A 22,404-nucleotide genomic window follows, 5' to 3' on the forward strand; every position below is an offset into this window, starting at 1 on the left:
ACAGATGTCCTGGTGGCCTTCAGCACCTGTAAGGAGATTCTGCTCCCTTAACCCCCAGTTTTTCACAAGTCAACAAATGCTCTTTGTTCCTGTCATCTATCACAATATTTTCTGTTCCTTGTTTGAGACTGGTAACGCTTCCACTTACCTTCATAGTTGTCTTCCTGCCTGTGGTGGGTTGACCCTGGCTGGGGGCCAGGTGCCCACCAGAGCTGCTCTAGCTCTCCCCCTCATTCACTAAACAGGGGAGAAAAGGCATAACGAAATGCTTGTGGGTCGGGATAAGGACAGGGAGAGATCACTCACTAATTGTTATCACGAGCGAAACAGACTGAACTGAGAGAAAAATTCATCTAATTTATTACTAGACAAAACAGAGTAGAGGAATGAGAAATAAAATCAACTCTTAAAACACCTCCCCCCACCCCTCCCTTCTTCCTGGGCTCAACTTCACTCCCGGCTTCAGCCTACTCCCCGCTCAGCGGCACAGGGGGACGGGGAATGGGGGTTACGGTCAGTTCATCTCATGGTGTTTCTGCCGCTTCTTCATCCTCAGGGGGAGGACTCCCCTGCTCCAGCGTGGAGTCCCTCTCACAGTAGGCAGTCCTTCACGAACTTCTCCAGCGTGAGTCCTTCCCACAGGGTGCAGACCTTCAGGAGCAAACTGCTCCAGCGTGGGTCCCCCATGGGGTCACAAGTCCTGCCAGCAAACCTGCCCTGGCGTGGGCTCCTCTCTCCATGGGGCCTGAGGTCCTGCCAGGAGCCTGCTCCAGCACGGGCTTCCCACAGGGTCACAGCCTCTTTCGGGTGCCTCCATCCGCTCCGGCGTGGGGTCCTCCACGGGCTGCAGGTGGAATCTCTACACCCCCTCATCCTTCCTCCATGGGCTGCAGGGGGACAGCCTGCTTCACCATGGCCTTCACCACGGGCTGCAGGGGGATCTCTGCTCCGGTGCCTGGAGCACCTCCTGCCCCTCCTTCTGCACTGACCTTGGTGTCTGCAGAGTTTCTTACATCTTCTCACTCCTCTCTCCGGCTGCAAAAGCTCTCCCTAACTTGGTTTTTTTTCCCTTCTTAAATATGTCATCACAGAGGTGCTGATGGGCTCGGCCTTGGCCAGCAGCAGGTCCGTCTTGGAGCCAGCTGGCGTTGGCTCTATCAGACATAGGGGAAACTTCTAGCAGCTTCTATCAGAAGCCACCCCTGTAGCCCCCCCACTACCAAAACCTTGCCACACAAACCCAATACACTGCCTCAGATGTAACATTTTTTCACTATCTTTCAAGGTCAGGTTTGTCAGCTTTCCCTACCTCCCTCTCTTCTACCTGGGGAGTCTTCTCCCACCGGTGGCACTCCTGCTCTTTGGGGTGAGGTTAGGGTTCAGGGGTGGGTTACTAATGCCAAATGTCGCTTGTGCCTCTACAGGCTTCTTGGTCTGCAGTAAAACTAAGGGGAGTTCCCTTTGGGACACCCATGATGTGGAAGAAAACACAAATTAAAGGTGGGTTTGTCATACCTAGATGGAGTTGCCTGTGGTCCAACCTGTACCACAGAGACCAAAAAGGCTGTCCAGAAGGTCTATTTTAGGCTACGGTGAGTTACCCCTGAAAGCGTCTGTCTCTCCACTGAGCACGGAAGGCATTTAACCAATTGATTTAGATTAGACACCTATTTTTTATGTGGCTAACGTTTGGTGATGTAAGGAGGGACATCTTGACCTTATGTTCCTAGAGTCAATGAATGTCACATGAAAAGTGGTTTTTAATTTTTAAAAAACCAACAAACCCCCAAACCCCAACCAGTTTCATAACCTATTAAAGGACAACTGAGAGCTAAGGAAAAGAAGGTATTTTTCTAATACATTGCCGTAGCCGTGCCTTGCCTGAAAAAAGTCACCATGAAAAAACACATCTGCAACTCAACCTGAAAATTGCTTCCCAACAGTTAATGAAGATATCGCTTCCCTCTGTGATGAAGTTAAAATGTAATTAAAGTTATGTTGCTTTGGAAAAGTTCATTGATGATGCGGTGGGTAGAGGGAGGTAAGACTGGGGAGATGAAACACGCTGGAAATTAGCATGAGGTGTTAGGCACTCACAGCAATCTTTTGCGTGTCCTGGCAGTTTGTCATGAGAGTGTCTATTGAAGGAGGTGATGCTTTGACTGTGATACGCAGCATGAAAACGTGATAAACAGGAAGGCTGGTGCAGTGGGAAATTTTCTACAGTACTGGGTCTAGACTTAAAGTAAGCAGGTTATTAGCTGGGGGGGGGAAGTGTGTGTAAATAACTATTGGCATGGTTAATCTGTGTGGAAGCATGAGAGAACTTCCCCTTGAAGTGAGAAATTTCTAAAATAAGAACTTCTAAAAGATTATGTACTTCCCAACATGTCTAGAGGTTACAGTGGAGACTGCAGCAGAGAGAGTGAAGTTTTTTACTCTTAATTTTTATTATCCATTCTTATAATTAAAATCACTGGAAACTGTCATTTAGCAGCAAATTTAAAGTAAAAAAAACCCAACAAAACTTGCACAAAGTCCCCAAACAAAACAAAAAACCCATATAGGTGTTGACAGATCCTATCATCAGGTTTAGAAGGTAAGTACCAGAAAAAGGATTGTTATCAGGTGTGAATTAACATACAGTGAGTTTGCTCGCAACTGAAAAAGGTGACAGATATAACACATGCATTAATAAACCTCCAAATGAAAGGTATGGCCATCATTAGGGATAGTACTTGGAGAAATGCTATTGATTCCAGAAATTGAATTTAATTTGATGGCTTTACTGTAATTAACACAATGGTTTGTACCAGCATAGATCTCTTAACATTATTATCTAAGGTGACAAATTATGAAATTAAATGTTCATTTAAGATGCAATTCAAATTTTCTAAAGGTTTTCTTGAGTCAATGGGTCTCAGTTAATTTCCTTAGAGCTGAGACACCTGACTTTTTTTATCCTGTCAGCTTTCTGTCAATGAAGGTACTCCTGATTTACATCAATACTGCAGTGAAAGCAACATATACAAAGGGAACATTCACAGGTTCTGATGAGTTCTTGACAGCCCCTATCGCATACACTTTGCAAGCTTGAAAGGTATTTTCTTTGTAGCATTACATTTTAATGGTACTGAATGTAACATGCACATATAATAACAATAATTCACTTTTCTTGTGTTCACCCATTTACCTTGTCATATATCTGCTCGGTGCAGGGTCTGGTTCTCTTCTCTCTTACACCTGTTTTACCCAAGGGCTGTTTATTTTGATGGAGTTACTCCTGATTCAGACCTGTGTATATGAATCTGTTATCTGAGAGAGGTAAATTAATGCTTTTAATCAAGACCACTCTTCTGCCTACCCATCAACATCAAAGCCTAGACATGCTATTAGTTATTGAGAAAGGAAGCACAGTGTGAGTAAGCAGCCCTCAGCTATCTCCGGCTCCCCATTACCAGAATTTTAGCACCATTACCTCGAAACCATGAATACTTTTATCCTCACGGTCACTTGGAAAGCCTATATATCCCCATTTTACAGACCAAAGCCACAAAAGGATGCAGAATTTAGGCAGAAATGAGGCATCTAAATCTAATCCTCAAGACCACTTTGCACAGCTGCTACCCAAAATCTCCCTACTTTGAAAGTGCCTCTGTTTTGGACATTAAAGTCCCATACCTGGCCATACCTTAAAGGACCTCAGTCTTGTCGGGGTGTAGCAGCTGCATGTCTAAGCTTTCCCATGTCAGAGCCTGTAGCCTGAGCAGGATTGTCCCCGTTACTTCTGAAGAGTGATTCTGCCACCACGTGCTCTGTGAGTGTGCTGAAATCGTCAAGCCAGATTTCACATGTAACACCAGTGGAATCACTTTATTTTTTCCCCCTCTTCCTTTTTCACAGCTACAAAGAGGTCTTGCAGTGAAATCACTGATCTTATATCTGGTAGTTGAATGAATAGATTGGTCATGCGGGATGGAGGTGAGATAGCAGCAGGCCCTCTGGGAGGATTCAGATCTGTGCGTGCTGCCACTGAACTGCCCAAGCCAAGGCTAAAAAAGTAGGACTTCCTAATTTACTGAGATCCACTAATCTCACTGAGGCCTGGTGAAGAAGATGCAGTGCACCGTCTCCGTCTCTGCATGCCATCATCTCAGGCAGAACCAGGCCACTGTGCTGAACTTGTTTCCTCAGAGAGGGGTAAAAAAATATGTGATTTCGTGCTAGACTCCTTGTGGTCTGGGCAAAAATATTCCTGTAGGCAGCCCTGCTATAAGGCACTATATAGAACAACTGTTGGATGAAGAAGTATGAGCCATTCTTGGAGCAGGGACTGGAACAGATGGCTAGATTTTCCTCTGGTTGTCTTAGCCACCAAGCAACAGAGTGGATGTCCCTCTCTCCCCTCCACCCCTCCTTCTCCATGAGTGTGTAAATAATTAAAGAACAGTGACCTCGTTTCTGCAGAAGGCGTGGAGAGTGCCCCAAGACAGCTAACTGTCATCAGGTGGTGAGGGACACTCTCTTAGAAGGGGGAAGGGTGGGCTCACCTTGGGCAGCTAAAAGCATTCAGTCTGACTTTCCTGTGTCTTGGGTGAACTGTATGAGGGTGTAAAGCGTGGTGTAATACATTACAGAAAGACACAATCCCTTCTTTGGTTTTCCAAACATATAGCTAACGTATCTACCTTAAGAAGAGGGTGCAGGTCTCCGAATCCCAAGTGAGAAGACACGCTTACCTGCAATGCTGAGCTGGAGCACCCAACTCCTAAAGAAGGTTGGAAATTAACACGTAGCAGGTTTAACTTTGTCTGTTGGCCACCTTATGTGTTTCCCTGCTCCACGCAACGGCAGCCATGAACCTAACTGTGAGTTGTCCTCGGCTCTCCAAGGAGATGCTGGGTGCTCGGGCAAGGGCTCTGCTACCTGCCAGGGGAAACCGGCACCTGCGGGCTAGGGGCAGCAGCAGTAGGCCAGCACAGCGGTGGCAAGATCCTTTCCTGGGTGCGGTAAGGTTAACAAGCGGATTTGAAAGGCATTTAGGCACTTCAAGACGGAAATAAGACATCCAGTGGGATGGCGGGACCGCCCGCCGGGGCCTGCCCAGCTCTCCGGCCCCCTGATTAACGGAGGGGAAATAACAAGAGTGGTGGGATGCGTGTCGGTGAGGCGAGAGGGACCCGAGGGAAGCGCGGCGGGACGAGACGGGACGGGGCGGGACGGGGCGGGACGGGGCGGGACGGGACGGGACCGGACGGGAGGGGCGGGGCGGGGCTGCAGCCCGGGTAGCGCCCGGTGGAGCTGTCCAGCCCCGAGGTGCTGAAGCGGCGCGTAATGACGGCGCTAATGGCGGCTAATCCCGGCCCGGCCCCCGCCCCGATCGCTGCCGCTCTCCAGCAGAGACCAGTGAGTGCTGGGGACGTGAAGAGCAAGGGGCAATTAATTTTTTAAAGTACACGGTCCCACGTGTAGACTGCAGTGCCTCTTTATTTGCTGGCTGATTATAGCTGTCATTGTTTTGCTATTTATCTGTGGAGCAGCTTCCCCCATATTGAGGATAATGGCATCAGGAGGTCTCGTGAAGAGTACTAGTTACTTAAACCCAGAACTTTAAATTTCAGGTCTTAAAGGCAAATGGAAGAATTAATTAAAAAAGGAGATTCGAGCCCGGGTAGACGGTTAAGTGCACTGAGGCAATACATGTGCTAGGCTGCTGACTTGAACAACGTTCCTTACCAATGGCAATGGCAGACAAGAAAATGTGGGAACAAATTGATAAGCGATTCAGCTATAGAATTATTTCAAGGAGACCATTAGAAAAGTGCACGTTTATCAAAACAAACATCATGCTCCAACACTGTTGTAATGTGAATTGATGAAAAATTAGTAACAGTTACTCCCAAAAGAGAGAGGATTCTTTAAGTTTAAAATCCAAAAGCTAAACTCTAGTTTTACTTCTGCACATGTAATTTGTGATTGGAGAGAAGTAATGAATAAAATTATAATTAATAATTATAAAGATAATAAGTTTCAATTGATGCCTATAAATACATCTTTGTTAATCACATAATTACTAATAAAAACATTCAGAAAGTAGTTAAGAGAGATTTTTTTTAAACCAAATGGCTAAGAAATATAATCCTACTGTACCTCAGTAATTGTTAAAGGAAGGAGCCATTATCTTAATTATGTTTCTGGAGCAAACATTATTTCAATGTGATAAAAGATGACATGACACTAAAGGTAAAGCTACAGCAGATGTTACATGAGTAACAAGCCAATATGCCCACATTCTGGTAATTTCTCCCCCCCTAGACATGTTCTCATTAATCTGTGATTAATAGGATTTGAGTATAGTAAATGATGTTGATCTATTGTCTGTCTTTGTCCTACACCATAGAGAGAGCAATTTGTCAGCTCAGCTTTTGTGTGACTATTTAATAGCAAAGAGGGGGAGAGAAAAGACGCTAATCTTCTAATTGGCATCTATAGAGAAAGGTCTAAGAACACTGCCTGCCTGGAAATAGCTTGTGTGTGATTCCTATGCCTGCGAGGCTGAGGCGGACAGACAGTCGTACAACCCGAGTGCCCGCGGAAAAGGAACTGTATGTATCTATCACACAGTCACCCGCTGTCCAAAGAGAGACTGGAGAGGAAGGTGTGCCATAGAACAAGGTGCAATCGCTAACTCTTCAAAGTCTGTTATGTTTCAGCCTCTTACATGTCAAGGGAGTACTTCTTGACTGGTGTGACTCTAATTAAAGACAGAAAGCTTCCCCCTTCCCAGAGCTGAAAGAAGAATGAGGCAGGGTAGGAACGGGGAGCAGTGATGCAGACCAGAATAGTCCTCTCACCAGGAAAATTGGAATCAATGGAGGGAACATGAAGTGCCCAAGTGCCTTCCCAGAGATGTCAGGTGAACAATGGCTTTGTGCTAAGATGGTGCCACTTATAATTTAACTGTCCTCCTTAGGTGCTAAGGTTACCTAATAAAATGATTGTTCCTCACATAGGACAAAATACAAACAATTTCACAATTAAGTCACTAGGCCCAATTCAGCAAAGCATGTAAGGCACTGCTTAAAAGGAGGCATGAGGACAAGTGCTTTGCTAAGTTGTGTTCCCTCAAATGCTTTTCCCTCATCCCTGGGTATCTATTTGATGTCCTCTGCAAGGCCAGAATCAAGACTTGCTTTTTGGGTACAGTTGAGGAATAGATCCCGTCTACCTCTCAGCAAAATGCAGGTTGATTTCTTGACTGGTGAACATTGCTGACGAGATCCTCATTCAGTTTAGCCACCTGACCCATTATGACAATACAACTATTTAAGGCAATGCAATAAAACCCTAAAAATTATTAATTTTTGAGAACCTATGTGATTTTTTTTACTGGTGCAATTTAGGGCACATTTCTGTAAGTAGTTTCATCAATCCAGTGGGTGGAGCCAGTAAATGGCATTGAAGAAGGGTGGGACTATCTTAAACCAGCTTTGCCACTTGGAAATTGTGCTGTGGACCTGAGCATAAAGTTGATTCTACCTATGTAACTCTTCAGTGGGTATAATATAGAAAATCTTTACTGCCTCTGTTTTAATGCTAATGCATGTGAGCAGGGTTTAATGGAAACTGATGAAGGATAAAGATTGGATAAAGAGATGTTTCACTAGAGGAAGAATAAAACCACAGACAGAATTGAATCTGATTTAAGATGGAGAAGAGTGTAGGGAAACGAGTTGATAGTGCTGAGGTTAAAAAAAAAAGGCTCTCAATCGTGTATTTAAGTTTACAATATTTACTGCCACATTTCACAAACAATCACATCCCTGTACACGGGTCAGGAGTGTAACCCAGCGCTTTGGCACATACAGCAGCCGTTGTGGTGGCCGGGCTCTGCAGTGAAAACGCTGTCAGGATTTGGAGAGCAGATGTGAGTCTCCGGCAGGGCCGAAGCAAGTGGGGAAGTGAGGCGAATTGTACTGTCTTGTATGTGAATTTACAAAAACCAGAGCATTTCCCTGCTGCTTGGCGATGCTACTTCTGAGCACGCTGAGCACAATTATCACCAAGCACAGAGCTCCTTTTCTGCCTTTGGGGGTGAGCACTGACATTTGTCCCCATTTCAGGCATGGCAGGGAGAATGCATCCAAAGTGTCCCAGTGGAAACAGCTCCCTAAGCAGAGATGCTGGAGCTGTCCTGGATCTATTACTCCCACACTGGGGAGTGCAGTGCCAAAACCAGCACTGGGGCCATGTGAATAAGCTGAAGTGCAGAAATAGTCCATCCACGTTGGCATGGCTCTGTGCTCTAGCTTGTAGGTCTTTCAAAGAGAGGAAAATGGCCATCTTGCTTCTCAACATGAGCTCGTACAGCACAATGCAAAGCTGTGATGCAATGCAGATTTGTGGTCTCAAGCTTGGGGCTCTCTGCCTTGTGCTCTGGTCTGATTTACTCTAATGGGATACGTGGTCTTCTGGACTGCTGTGATCAAGCAAGGGAGGAGTTCATTATCCAAAACTGGAAGGTCTTGGGTTAGGGCCAGGACCAGGTTCCGGCAGCCTTGGAAAACTGCAGGGTATCCTGGACTTGCTGGTTGCCTCCACCACCCTCCTCAATTCCCTCTGCAGAGGAGAGAGGGGTCCTGCAGCCTGGGTGGGTACTTAACCAGCCTGTTTACATGGAAGTTGTTGTAGATTTCCCTGTGGTGGTCACTGAGGGAAGAGGGGCAGAACACACGCCCCTTAACTCCAACCTTTTACCACTCTTTGAAGGTTTTCTTCGTATCTGGACATAGTACCAGAGAGATAAAGCCCTCCAAGACTGCATACACCTGTATGCAGGCATTGTGCCAGGGTAGGGGAATCACAGGTAGCCGAAACAATCACCAATAGTGATACATTACTTGTTAGAGATTAGGGTGCTTTATCCTGTCCAAGCTACTGTGATAGATGTTCCAGCTTGCAGAGAGTTTCAGTTCAAATGCATAAACTTAGGGTAAGCTCAAATCTTTGCTTACATTTGCACAAATACACATTGTGGCCAGGTTCAAAGATTGCAAGTTTTAGTTCTTTTTAAAAAATGAGGTTAGCTTTTATTTTTAAAATGCTCAGAGCTGTGAGAATGGGAAGGTTTGTTAATCCCGTAAGCAAGTAAGTAAGCAAAATGCCCCCAAATGCTCTCTCTGAGTAGAGCAGGAGGTGCTGGGAGGCTGCGGGTGCCTGTCTGTGATCTGGACTTCATCTGACAAAGTCCTCTGCATCAGGACGTGAATTTATTGCAGCTGTCCATCAACACAGCTCATTACATGGAACTTGAACTTAAGCTGTCACATATTTTCCGATAGATTAATCTCCATCTAGCATGTGAAGTTGTTGCGAGCGCTGTTTGTTATTTGATATTTCATGCTCTCAGCCTGTTCAGAAAGCTGCTGAATTAAGGAAGATCAAAATGCAGAGTGACATTTCTCTTTAAAAAGCCATTATTACAGAAAGACTCCAGGACTGTTGAAATGTGAGAATACAGTGATAGTAGCGAGTGTTATAAAACTGTTATTTTAAAACACGACCTGCTTTCTGCCTGTCGCTTAATATCACTGTGCTTAGGGGGGGAAGGAGGCTGTATTTGAAGCAGTTATCTCCCAGGCAGGCAATAGCATCTGGTGATATTAAAATGTCATCAGATGAAAATATATGCAACAGCATCAACCTCATTTGAATATGAAATGCAAAGACGATCCAAGGCAGACAACTGCTTGTTTAGAGTGATATCTGAATCCAAAGGCTGGATCATCAATAATAGATTAAGGTTTTTTTGCTTGTTGTAAATTAGAGGTCGGATGGGTATTGTCATTTTGTTTTTTAATTATTTATCACATTAGCAAGGCTGGCTGTTACAAAACACCAGGCAGAGTAAAGATGTAAAATACGAAGTGGGAAGAATTAATTTTAAAATCTGACACTAGAATAAAGCTTCAAAACCCTGTATCAACTACACTGAAAATTAGATAGTAACATTCTGGTAGTTCTGTCAAAGTCAAATACAGAAGCAATTGCTAAGTGTTGATAGGCAGTGGATAGAAGGTGTAATCCACTGGGAAGGTTTTGATCCAAAATGAAACAGTTTTCTACCCCTGCTAGTCAGGCAGAAATCTAATTACTCTCTTGTGATCTCTATGGAGAGGTAAACCAAAGAGTTATAGGTTATGGACAGTTTTATTGATTTTTATCTCAGAAATCAACAAGTGCAGGCTTTACACTTTACACATACTTGCTTAGCTGGTGTTAGGATCAAATATTTCAAACTGGCTTTCCCTGCTACCAAGTCAATAAGCATTTTAGTTGTTTTGTTCAAGTTGTGCTGTTGATGTTAATATTACAGAACTTTTTTGCACTCAGAAGCTTTGGGGAAAAAGACAGCCAGGTTTATATTTGAGTGTTTTAAAGTAAAAGCCTAAAGATTTGGTTTTTATCTACTTGCTTTTCTCTTGCAAGACTGAACTGATGTATTCTGGCTACAACTGGACAAACATATGTATTTTTAGCTCAGCGTGTGAGAAAAGGATCTTCGCTGTAAAGGCAGCAGAACCAGAGTCTGAACAGGAAGAGTCTGCCAGTTTTGGGGGGTTTAGCATCCTTTCCTTTGACAAGGTAGAGAAGCATAACTGTGATGCAGCCAGTAACACCACCTAAACCTATTTCCAGAGTGCTCCCAAGACATTTCTAAGATAGTCCTGGAGTGCAAGGGAGGAGAGGGCTTTCCGTTTCTGGAGTTTGCAGTGCATCTTTGAGACAAAACAGCTGCAAACTTCACTGCCCATATTGCAGCACTGAAATATACCTTGATCCTTTGTCCGGTGTCTGTGGGTGCGGACATCTCCACAAATGCCCTCTCTCATCAATGGCAGCTGACAGAAATATTTAATCTTTAAAAAAAAAAAAATTCCTTCTTCTCTGAGATACTTACCATAAATCCTATGTAATTTTTGCAGGATGAGTTCAGACATGGGCTGAAATGATCAATGGAGAGGTAAGTCCTTGTTCTTCATGCAGATCCTCTATAGGCATTTTTTATTAAGTTTAAATGTAAGGGAAAAATTTCACTGCTAGTCTTAACTAAAACCTTGGAATGTAATCATGTCCTCGATTCAGCAAACAAGGGTTGTGCTGTCAAGCTAAAAGATGTCAAGATTTCATGCCAGCTTTTTAGAGGTATAATTATTTGGGGTCTATTGTTGTTAATTACACATTTTCATGCAATCTAATCAGTCTTCAAGAACGTGCATCAAGTCAGGGACTGCTTGCTCACACACACAAAAAAGGCAGTCATTCGTATTTAACTCCGCTGTCAGAGCCACAGGCACAGACATGGAGCCCGGGATGAGTGTAGGTTCAAGATTATTTTGATAGCTTCTCTTCTTCGTGTCCTGGGAGATAAGGCTGTTTCTCCCACAGCTGCATTTTTCCTGAATGACTGACAACCCCTTTAGAGGAGATCAACCCCTTTTTGTGCCCTTTCACTCACTCGGAGGTTATCAGCTAAAACTGCACTCAGCATTCAATCACATCTTTCCCCTGTGGCTGTAACTCCTGTTAACACAATTAACCTTCTGATGGGAACATAAAATGAATCTAGGGAGGGAAAAAGAGCAGAAATACATTCCCATGTTAAGGATTAAATGGCCATAGTACTTACAGCAGTGTTTTTTCACCTCTTTCTCTTCCACAACATTGCGTGTAAGGGGCTATTAACACGAAGTTACCTGTCAGGAAATTCTTCCTAGCAATCCCAGCAGCTCTTATTTTATCAGCAGATTTTTGACTTTAAGGTTGATGGAAAGTATTATGGGACATAAAACTGGATTGCCAACCAAATCAAAATTTGCATTTGTTTGCATTTTGTTTTGCTGAACCTGCCCCCCAAAAAAATCTAAACCTGAAAGGTGCTGATTGACAACCAACATTTCCTTTCCTTTTTTTTTTTTTTTTTTTTTTGGAGAAAGGATGATCGAGACAAATAGTGTCTGTCTTCTTTTGGGTTTCTTTTTCTATGACAGTATTTTGAAATGATAAACAGACCCATTGTATGTTCATCTTTGTTTTCATTTACTCTCTGTGTTTCTGTCCTGAGCTCTGTGTATCTCTGGATGTGTGCCTCTGCCTGTGCCCTAGCACGTTTCTACTCTAAACATGTTTTAACCACAGTATTTTCGAGGACTCTGAGTACACTCCCAACCCCCCGAAGCCGAGGCATGAATATTCATTCAATTCTTCCTTTTTTATTTCCCTCTGTGCTCCATGGGTGGTTCGTTGTGCTGAAGAACCGGGGGGCTGAGGTGGAGGCCAGCAATGCCCCCTTGGGCACCACGCGCAGGCTACAGCCCATGACCCCAAGAGTGCTGTGCAGGTCTGGTGCTGAATAAACCTCTGGTCTGGCTCTGGCTCTCACTCTGGTTATCTTGAGCAAGCTAATGCTCTGCCCTGTTTTCCTCTACAAAAATATCCATGGAGGATCTTCCCTCACTTTTAAGTGCACCAAAGTCCTTGAGCGAAGAACTAGGGATGTATGTGGAGCTGCTAAGGTAAAGCACTCGGAGGGCACCCCCTTGGACTCACTGACTCCCAGCGGTGAGGCTGAAAGCGGAATGGGGTTGGAAAGCACTTGTTCTCTGAGCGACTGAGTCTATACTCCCTCTGTGGTCAGGAGATGCTGGGCCTTTTGACTTCCTCAAGTCTTGCCTATTCTGAAGTGTTGCCCAGGAGCAGGTACTTGGCCCGTGCGTGGTTTTAGTATTCCAGGCGTTTGCGGGACTCCGTGATGAAACTTGTAACCAAGTGGAAAATAAAGACCACTTTTCTAGCATTTCCCCAAGCATAGACAGTAGTTCAACTCAGTTAAATGAGATGAAGACATTTTGTGTTTTCCTGAAAAGATGACAATAACGCTGATTTTTGACTCCACCCCATTTACCAGGTTTGCGTAAAATCAGTGAGTGTCTAGGTCTAGCTGCTAAGGGTGTACCTGCACCCTTCCTCTGCTGGTTGAATCGGTTTTATGCAATGCCTCTGGTGACAGATTTAGAGACCTTTTATCATTGTAGCATCAGCTATTTGGCATGCAAGTGCCAAATTTGTATTTTAAGCATCCTTCACAGAAGTAGAGCTAATTGCTTAAACAGTAACTCAGGCAGGCAGGGAAAGAGAAACAGCCACTTTTTAATATCTTTACTTCTCACAGAGTTTTGTATGCTGTGATGTAAGGAATAGGATTATAATGCACACTGTAAAAACAAATGGACAAGGCAAAATAATTAAATTATTAGGACAGACTTTAATAACGTCCAGCCTGACTCATGTGTTGTTACATTTCCAAGCTTCTTCCTCACCTTCTTGTTACAGTCCTGCTCTTTCACGTAGGAGGTTAGGGGATGTTCCACATGTATGTGGGCTTTCCAGTGTTGCTGCCTGAGATCTGGAAAAGTCTTGTGAGGTTAAAACATATATTAAAATCCCTGCACTTAAGAATGCTGGAATGTTTCCCTGACAAAATAAAAGAAGGTCTTTGCAGCAAGGGACAAGTGCTTTGTTCCACTAAAGAAGAGCCAAGGGAACCCTCTGAATCTGCCAGTTTGCAGATGAAGCAGTTGGGCATGTAAGAAAAGAACGAGGAAACACAGTTGATGGGAAAAGGAAGACGCAAGGATATCAACTGACAACCAAAGGCTGGGCTAATTTTCATTGCAGGGTTTGTTTTGTTTTTTTTTTTCTCTATTTCATACCTCTTTTCTCTTCTCTTTTCAGTTCAGATGTGTTAGTTGTTCATCTGTCCTTGTCCTGAGAATTGATTGTTGCATCCATGGGAGATTGCTGGCATGAAGAAAACACTTACAGTAATTAAAGTGAGGGAAGCTGATGTCAGGCTTGCTTCTCCCTTTCAAAGGAACTAAGAACTTCACCAGAAAACAGTTTTGTTTCAAAGCAAACTTCATTCCACTGAATGCAGTATCCGTACTGACACAATTGAAATATGGCTTATTGCAGCTCTGTAGCAATGGAGCACAACTGTGGAGCTCTGCAGTGGAGATCACACTTAAGGTAAGGGTATAACAGAAGAATTGCACATAAAAAGGCCAATAATGATGAGGCAAGACTAAATAAGATTGTGTCCCTGGTTCACACGGGCATCCCTTGGCTCGCTTTTCACAGGAGGTGCCAGTTAGCCATTGCCCTTCCCCACGCAACTGCCTCCAACTCAGGAAAACTCTTGCACATTCCCGCTGTGGTCTCTTTAGAAGACACGAAATCGCTGTGTGATTGGAAGGGTGGCCATGAGGAGATGCGGTGTGTGTCGGGGCAAGGGTCGCACCCAGGACACAGGGTGGAGAAGGGCCTTCTGCTGAGCTGAGCCAGCTGTGAAGCTCATAACCCAGCGGGCTGGTGGGCTGAGGGCAACGTCAGTAACTGGGGTTTTCCCACTGGGGAGAGACATGTGGATATAAACTGAATGGCTGTAAAAATGTGACTTCAGGACATACTGAGCAGCTCTTATCCTCCTGAAAGACATGTGCACTGGGGTAAATCCTGCAAGGATACAGCTCCCAGCTCATCCTGTTGTTGAAAGGGATTAAGCCTCTGCGAGCACTGGGCGCTCGGGGATTATGGCTCAGCATCCAGAGGGGAATGCACCCGGGATGACTTATGGTGGTTAAGGGCTTTATGCCTTCACTCAGCACCTACAGCCGTTAGGACTGCTTTTGCTCGGTTTCTGGAGATAGAAGGGCATATACTCTTAGTTTTGCCAGGTCCCACTGAAATGCAGAATATCACGGGCTCTTTTTCTTTTCCTGGATCCACACACAGATGTGCTACTGAAAACCAGCACTGTGTCTTTTCTGCTAAACCAGGTCACCTTTACAAAAAGCAGATACCACGTATGTCCTCCTTCACTGCCCGAGACCCACAGCTCTTCCAGGTGGATCTGTCACTAATGTTCTCCCAGAAGAGCCTCGCTATGTTTTACAGTCCACGGCACCTCGGATTACTTCTTCATGTACAAGTTCAGTGTTGTGGTCCAGCCCCTGGGAATTACAGCGTCTGAGCTGGCTCTGCAGTCCCAGGGTGCGTTGGTTATTAATCCTTCTGATATGGCCAGAGCAGTCACTGTCTGGTGGAAGGGCTTGTACGTTACTACACAATACATCAAACCTCCGGTGCGGCAGCTTCTTCTGAAGAGCAGATAAATTTTCCACTGCCCTGTGCGCCTCTGTGCAGGGCTCTGCCATCCTGCGTACCAGGGATCTGCTTGCTGTCACTGAGCAGCGTCAGGGGACTTAACCAAGAGAGGGGCAGGTTAGGTTTGATTATTCTGAAAAATGTGACCCGTGTAAGATGTCACTTGATACAACCACGGGGGTTTTGTAAAGGAGTCTTCTCATACAGTTCTGGAAGACAAGTAAAAGGGACTTAACTGGGAAATAAACTGAAAAATTTCCTTAAGATAAATCATTCACTCTTCCTCATCTTCTTCTGGTGGAGGTGGTGGGACAATCTCCTGCACCAGTGACTGTGGGAAAGCCATATCTTCACCCCATCTTTTAATTTTTATTTTTTTTTTTCCGTGAGATGTACTCCTTTTGTTACAACTCCCGACAATAACTGAGGCTGTACTGGTGCAGGCTGTCCCCCGCTGTTTTACACTCTGCACTATCTAGTTCTGCTCATCTGAAACTGAAGCTTAGAAAATAAAAATGTGGGAAGATGCTAAAGGGGCTGGATCTGCTCTTTCGAAATATTTGCTATTCTCCATTTTTCTGGGCTTGTGCTTCCTACCCTTTCCCTTCCGGTGAGCATCTCTTGATGAAACAGAAGTAAAATCCATTGGTCTGCATTTCAGAAAATAGTCTTTAAACTTCCAAACACAGTAGACATTTTCGCCTGTATTTTCCATGCACAAAAACTGGATGTGGAACAATATCAGAGCAAAATTGGCGGTGTGTGCCTGGAGGTCCCTTTGAAAAAAATGGATCCATTCAAAACTGTATTTCACCCTGAGTCCTAAATAACTGATTTATGTTCCAGGTGAATTTCTACAGCAATTTACAGTTCTTCTACTTTTTCAATTATCCATTTTCCCCCTATTGAGATCTTATTCATTTTCATTTACTTCTGCAAAATCTTCTTTCCTGCTCACAGTACCATTATGCCTTCCCCGACTATTTCTTTGAAATTAAGTGCTTGGCTCTTTATCTTTTCATCATTAATTACCGATGTCTTTTTGACCTCTGCTTTGTAAGCTACCGTGCCATATTTCTATTTCCTATCTTTCAGACTCGGTTTAGAATTTTTTTTTTTTCTTTAACAACCTGCTCTGAATAGCTTTGTTCCTGTTTTTCAGTCAGTTCCCAGAATGGCCACACAGCTGAACCTTTGCCCTCCTCTCTTGTTTTTCATCTTGTCTCTATTATATCAATGGCCTAGTTAAAAATGTATTTTACAGCTCCCTGAGGCCAAGCCACTCTCTGTTTTTATAATTATGCTGATTACCATCTATATAGGTATCTCGATAACCTTTTGCTATGACTACAAGCCAGTTAGCACCTCTTTTTTGAGGACCAGATGTAGCTGGGTGCGAACAAAAGTGGGTGCCACTGTAGGACTTGGGGTTTGGTTCAGGAGATGTAAGGCTACAGGAAAAACACGAACAGAAGGCACTCCACGGGTGCTGGATTGGCGAAATGTTAGTTTAAAGGGCTGAGGATTTTTTTCCCGTGGAAAAATTGCGGACTTTTTTTGGCAAGCTCTTCAGTGGTAGATGGCTGACACTTTGGTAGTTCAGGAAGATTCAAACTGTCCTTAGGTATCCAAGTTATGTCTTGGGCTGGTTCCACGTGTATCATTTCACCATGCCTTATAGTGGCATTTTCATTCGCTTCTTTCTTTGTAATCATTCCCCAAGTTTTTATTTTGTAATTGAAAAAATTCAAATAGTTCATAAATTATTTTCCTGCCCTTGCCAAATCTCCCATTAGCGTCAGTGGAGTGTCATTTAGCGAGCGAGGTTAGACTCTACCAGCGCCTTTAAGTATTCCTTTCTCGGGGAGTGATGGCTGTGAAGGAAGGCCAGCTGGGTTTTTCAAAACAGTGAGAGCGGCTGGGCCTTCTCGCTGAAATATATTTTATAAATGTGTAAAGGGAGACATGATAAATGCAAGCATTTGCTGTCATTTTGTTCTTTTAAATAAATAACAGACTATAATGAGTCTCCGCCACAGAATGAACATAATGAACCTCCAAAAAAGATGTTGTCTGAGAGCAATATTTACCACTGAGGGACTGTTACAGAAACAAAAATTGTTTAGACGTTAGGGGGTGAGATAAGAATCTATTAAAGGAATTAAAAGCGAAGATGATTCATCACACATTTCTGCTTATTTGTAAGAGACACATGAAAGGCAGGGATTTCAAAACATTTGTATTAGAAAAACATCAATAACAAAGCCCCCTGATTTAATTTTTCAGTCTCTCGGGCTTCAAAAGAAGATGTGACTTCTCCACATTTGCCTTAAAAACACACAGCACTGGAAGCTAGCAAAGGCTCGGTTTGCTTTCCTACATTTCATTTTTAGATCGGCCACCTGTACATGATATTTACACCATTTTCTTCTGTGCAAAATCTAGGAACTGTTTCTCATTGCATTGAGAGTCAGCTTTCTGATACGTTCCAAAGGGGATGCTGCTGCGGAGGCTGCCGCGGCGTGCCAAGGAAAGCCTGGCTCACCTCCCGCTCGCCCCTCGCTCCGGCGTACGCTCCCCTTCTCCAGTCAACCCACCGCTCTCCCTGCTAAGAAAATCCCTCTGTAACGCAGATCAACAATCAATCAACTGTCTGTGTTTTGCTTTCCCCTGTCATTGGCGTGAGACTGTTGCAATGGCTTAGCGTAAAGATTTAGGTATGATAGAGCCATACTTTTATGAGGTTACGTGGGTACCGGAGCAAGGTCTCACAGCACAGCTATGGTAGAACATTTCTCTTAAAGCATTTTTCATAGCAGAATACAGATAATATTGATAATATAATGTAAGATAATATAATAATACAGGATTTTTCTGGGTACATTTGCTACACGGGGACAACAGAGAACACACCAACAAAAGCAAGAAATAGAGAAAAGTGAAACCAGAAGAGAATGTGTAAATAAACAAGCAAGCTGTTAGCCAGCGTTGCGACTCTGTTGTAAGAGAACAGAAGTTACAGTTTAGCGAATCCCAATTCCTTTTGTTGTACAGCCCGAGTTTTGCTGAACAATATTCTTTCAGATGTCTCCTGTAAGTTGAGCATCGATTAAACAGCCTTTGAAAATGAACTGGCTTGTACCACCTCCTGCTAATTTGGATGGGGGGGGGTGAGTAAAATCCTGATGTGGTGGAAAGCGGCAATAATTTCCCCAGCGTGGGAGCGGTACTTTAAGGACCAAACACACTTTTAAGGCTGAGCAGCAGTAGGGAAAGACCGAGCCAGGGAGGAGAGGGAAGAGCTCGATTTGGCTGTTCCCCCGGGGTGTGCGGAGCCGCGGGAGCCAGTGCTGCCTGCCCGAGCATCGCGGGGAAGAGCTGCAACGCCGCTGAACTGCCACGGCTCCGCTCCCTTCCTCAGCCCCTGACTCAGTACAGCACAGCGCTGGAGTCGTGGCATCGGGTATAGCCCTACGGCTCGCCAGCTCTGAGGAGATGTGCAGCGCGTCCGGGAAAATGAAGCTGTGCAGAGTTCAGGGTCAGCCTCAACCTCCTGCCAGGCTTCTCCAGTCTGCCCCACGGGCTCGTTCCCAAGGACGAGAAGGGTACTGGGGGGAGGGAGAGGGGAAAAAGGGGGTAAGGAGGCCCTGACTTCTCACGTGGTCCTTTGAAAGGTGCTCTCGGATCTACGGAGGTCAGCGGAAAGTTGAGGGAGCTACAGCCGCGTGTGGAGGCTTCCTCCCTGTCCCCCGAAACACCACCATCCCCTGCGCGGGCTGGGTACAGCAGGCACTGAAACCCAAACTGGCTTCTGGTCTTTGCTTTTTAGGAAAATGTTTCCTTTCTAACATGCAACTTTATGGAAAAAAAATAAGAAAATCCCCATTTTGAGAATTAAGAAACTTTATCAGACTTGTTTCTTTCAATGGCGATTTTTCTTTCTACTCTGTACCATTTAAAAAAAGCCAAAATGCAATTTTGTTCTCACTTAAAGGTATGAGCCTCGTAAACATTAACCGGGCACAGGACATTTCAACCCGAGAGCTGACCGCTTTGCAGATTCCTACCAGTCTAAAGAAAAATGTCTTTATGCTAAGAAAGACCATGCAGCTATAGGAGTCATTGCCTTGTTTGCTACAATGCCCAATGCTTATTTTAAAAGTCCTAACTCCGCTATTCTTTACTGCTATTTTCCTTTCTGATACAGTTCTGCTTGTGTACCTTCCAACTGAACATACTGTGCTTCTGTTTAACTATCTATTTATAGTCATAAGAGAAATAAACATATAAAATAAATGCATCTTGATGCATAGCTGTGCAGAAGTACAGATGTTTTATTAATGAAAATGAATCCAGCTTTTTGTAAGTCATGGCAGCAATATAACATATCATTGTTTGCTCCTCCGCTAGACCGTCCCTGCTGTTTTTACATAGAAATTCCTGTAATACTTAATGGACATCTGGAAGAATTCAGCCAATTAATCGAATTCACGCAGGAGCTAGGCTAATGGCTGTCTGAAAGGCAGATTACATTAAATCAAACTTGCAATATGAATGAAAGTACTTAATCATACATGCAACATTCATTAGACGCAGCACAGCAAGTGTTTTGATTACTTTAATGAAAGATCAGGTAAAGTGCATCAACTGAACAGATTGAAGAGACAGCATGCTTACAAATGTTTGATTATGTTGACTGTCAACAGAAACAGTGCCAGTAATTTATAGCAAAACATATTTGGAGGAGGAGGAGGAGGAGGATGGAGCCAGTGAACTTGGGAGGGGAAGTGAAATTTGGGCCATGCCTCCAAGCACTTTAATTAATAGTCAAGATAGCGAGACTTTAATCAAATGTCAAGGAAGAAGCAAAACAGATGTATTCTGAGAATCTCGTACGGCAACTTCTAGGGATCACTTCTGTTTGCGGTACTTAGAGCCTGATGCTGGTTTTGAGTCCCCTGTGTTTTGTCTGACTTTGGAGTAAACAGCACTAAGCCCTAACTGGAAAAAAAAATTCAAAACAATGAGATTCATGCTTAAGTTTTTGGTCTGAAAAAGGTAATGATTTCGGGTCTGTGCTGCTCTTCCCCAGACACCCTCCAGCCGCCACCACCCTCACCCTCTGCGGCAGGCGCCTGCTCCCAGGGAGGAGAGCGCATCTGAAGAGGAGCTTTGGCTGTGGATCATCCTAAGGCACTTTCTGACCTCATCGGTTTTGTCCTTGTCCCCCTGGGTTGCTCACAGGTGTTGATCCACCCAAGACGGGCAGAGCCTCCAGTCTGATGCACCTGCCGAGAGCCAGCGCTGCAGCCTCACCCCTCCGAAGCGTCGTGCAGGATGGGCGTTTGCCAGGTCTCACTTTGGGGATGAGCAGAGTGACTGACCTCAGAAGCTGCAGGCACGCTTTCCGAAAAGAGCAGGAGGTCTCTGGCTCAGCGCTGCCTTTCCTTTGCCCTTCTCCTTCACACTCCCTGCATGGAGGTGAATTGCCATTTCTTTTCAGGAGCTGTTGCCTTCCTTGTTGCTTTTGTGAGATGCAGGCAGCCGGCTCAGACGTGGTTTATTTCCTTGTAATGCAGTTTTCCTACTTGTTTCTTTAGGGTACTGCTCTGCGCAGTTGTTTTTAGCCAGCTTTCTGTGTTGGTTTGCTCTCCTGTTCCCTGTTTTTCCTTATCACCCTCTCCTGTGCTCCATCTGCCCCTTTGCAACTGGTGTTGCTGGTGATGATGGCTCCTACGCTGCCGTCTGCTTAGCAGTGACCGGGGGGTACCTGCACCCTGTTCCTCAATAATTCCTGCCATTCCTCTGCATAGGCAAGCAAAGCTGCAGCAGCATCCTTCTGGCAGGAGCTACCTGCAGCTCAGGCAGGAGAGGGGTCTGGGTATTTGGTGGGACCTGAAGAAAGCAGAGGGAGAAGCAGATAGGTTACCGTGGAGTGGGGACGTGAGAAATATCTTGGGCAACAGCCCTGGGGAATTGCTTGTTGCCCCTCCAAGCCAGAGGAATTTTATGGAGGAAGCTGGCCTTGGCACAGGGGCACGAAAAATTCTTGAAGGGGAAAAGAAGAAAAAAGTAAATATTTTCCTGAGGGCTTGGCTCCCTGCACCGTGTCCCTGCAGGACCAGATGTGCTGCAGTGCCAGCACAAGAAGAGCAGGACGAAGCGTGGCCATAAAAAAGTATTTTGTGGTCGTGGTTCACCTGGTCCTGCTCTCTGCTCTCCAAAAGCCTCCTGGATTGAGCCCTGTTGGGAAATTGAGTAAACTGCAGGTGTCTCTACTGCCTGGACTTCACTGGAGGCAGGCACGGAGCTTCCCAGCCCAGCGTGCAGCATAGGCACGACTCAGGAGCTTCATTTCTACCATCCTCCTTCTCTCCTGTCTTTCTGTCTCTTCAGTTCTTGCTCTCTTTGCATGCAGAACTGTCCACCTATCCGCATGTACATCTGCATGCAGCGCAGCTGGGACGCGGCCTCGCTGAAAGCCACTATTGCTATTCATATAATTAATAACCATGACCTTTCTGTACAAGGAGTATCTTTTTCAGTGAATTACAACATATAATGATGTTTGTAGGAAACAGACTGCTGAGTATCTCATGCTGAAGGAAGCCAAAGCTTCCTATTTATGACATGGTGAGATCAATAAATAACTCCATTACAGGCAAATTTGTCATGGCAAATGGCTTCAGCCTGTGGGGTACAAGCTGCAATCCAGCTGAAATCTGTAATGAAATAACAAAAGTCATAATGGTCCCATTGAGGATCTTGGATGACTTGTACGAGTTTGGGACTGTCGGGTTGCTCCCTGGAGAGGACCTGGTGTCCCCGTGACGGGCTAACGCAGACGGAGGTGGGGAAGAGCCAATACGTGGCAGTGCTCATTTGGCCCTTAGGCTGCTGCTCACGTACGGAGTAGGAATGGGAGCCACGGCGTCACTGTCCTCCCGGTATCAGCTTAGTGATGGCAGCGTGACCACACCAACAGCATCACTTCATTTATGAAAAAGGAGGAAGGTTGAATGTTTTCATAGTGTCTTAAAATCCCTTCAAATCCCTCCAGCCTGAGTACCTTCACAGAACAGCGTTTCCTACCTTCTCTTATGGAAAGCTTTTTGTTAATATTTGAGCAATGAAGAAAACACAGCAGCTGTTAGCATAATTTTCCCCTTGAGGCAGATT

General features: G+C 44.8%; 1 long non-coding RNA gene across 2 annotated transcripts in view; it reads left to right on the forward strand.

Moving 5' to 3' along the window:
- Window positions 1-21,867, forward strand: part of LOC129207403 (uncharacterized) — a 37,846-nt gene extending 15,979 nt beyond the window's left edge. The window contains exons 3-5 of one of the 2 annotated variants that reach the window (XR_008577433.1): window positions 10,986-11,023; window positions 13,795-14,088; window positions 20,318-21,867. This is a non-coding gene — a long non-coding RNA (uncharacterized LOC129207403). The remainder of the gene's footprint in view (window positions 1-10,985; window positions 11,024-13,794; window positions 14,089-20,317) is intronic. The other variant, XR_008577434.1, reaches the window with a different exon arrangement.
- Window positions 21,868-22,404: the final 537 nt, after the last annotated feature.

The sequence above is a fragment of the Grus americana genome, chromosome 5 (assembly GCF_028858705.1).
Source record: "Grus americana isolate bGruAme1 chromosome 5, bGruAme1.mat, whole genome shotgun sequence".
Classification (NCBI taxonomy): domain Eukaryota; kingdom Metazoa; phylum Chordata; class Aves; order Gruiformes; family Gruidae; genus Grus; species Grus americana.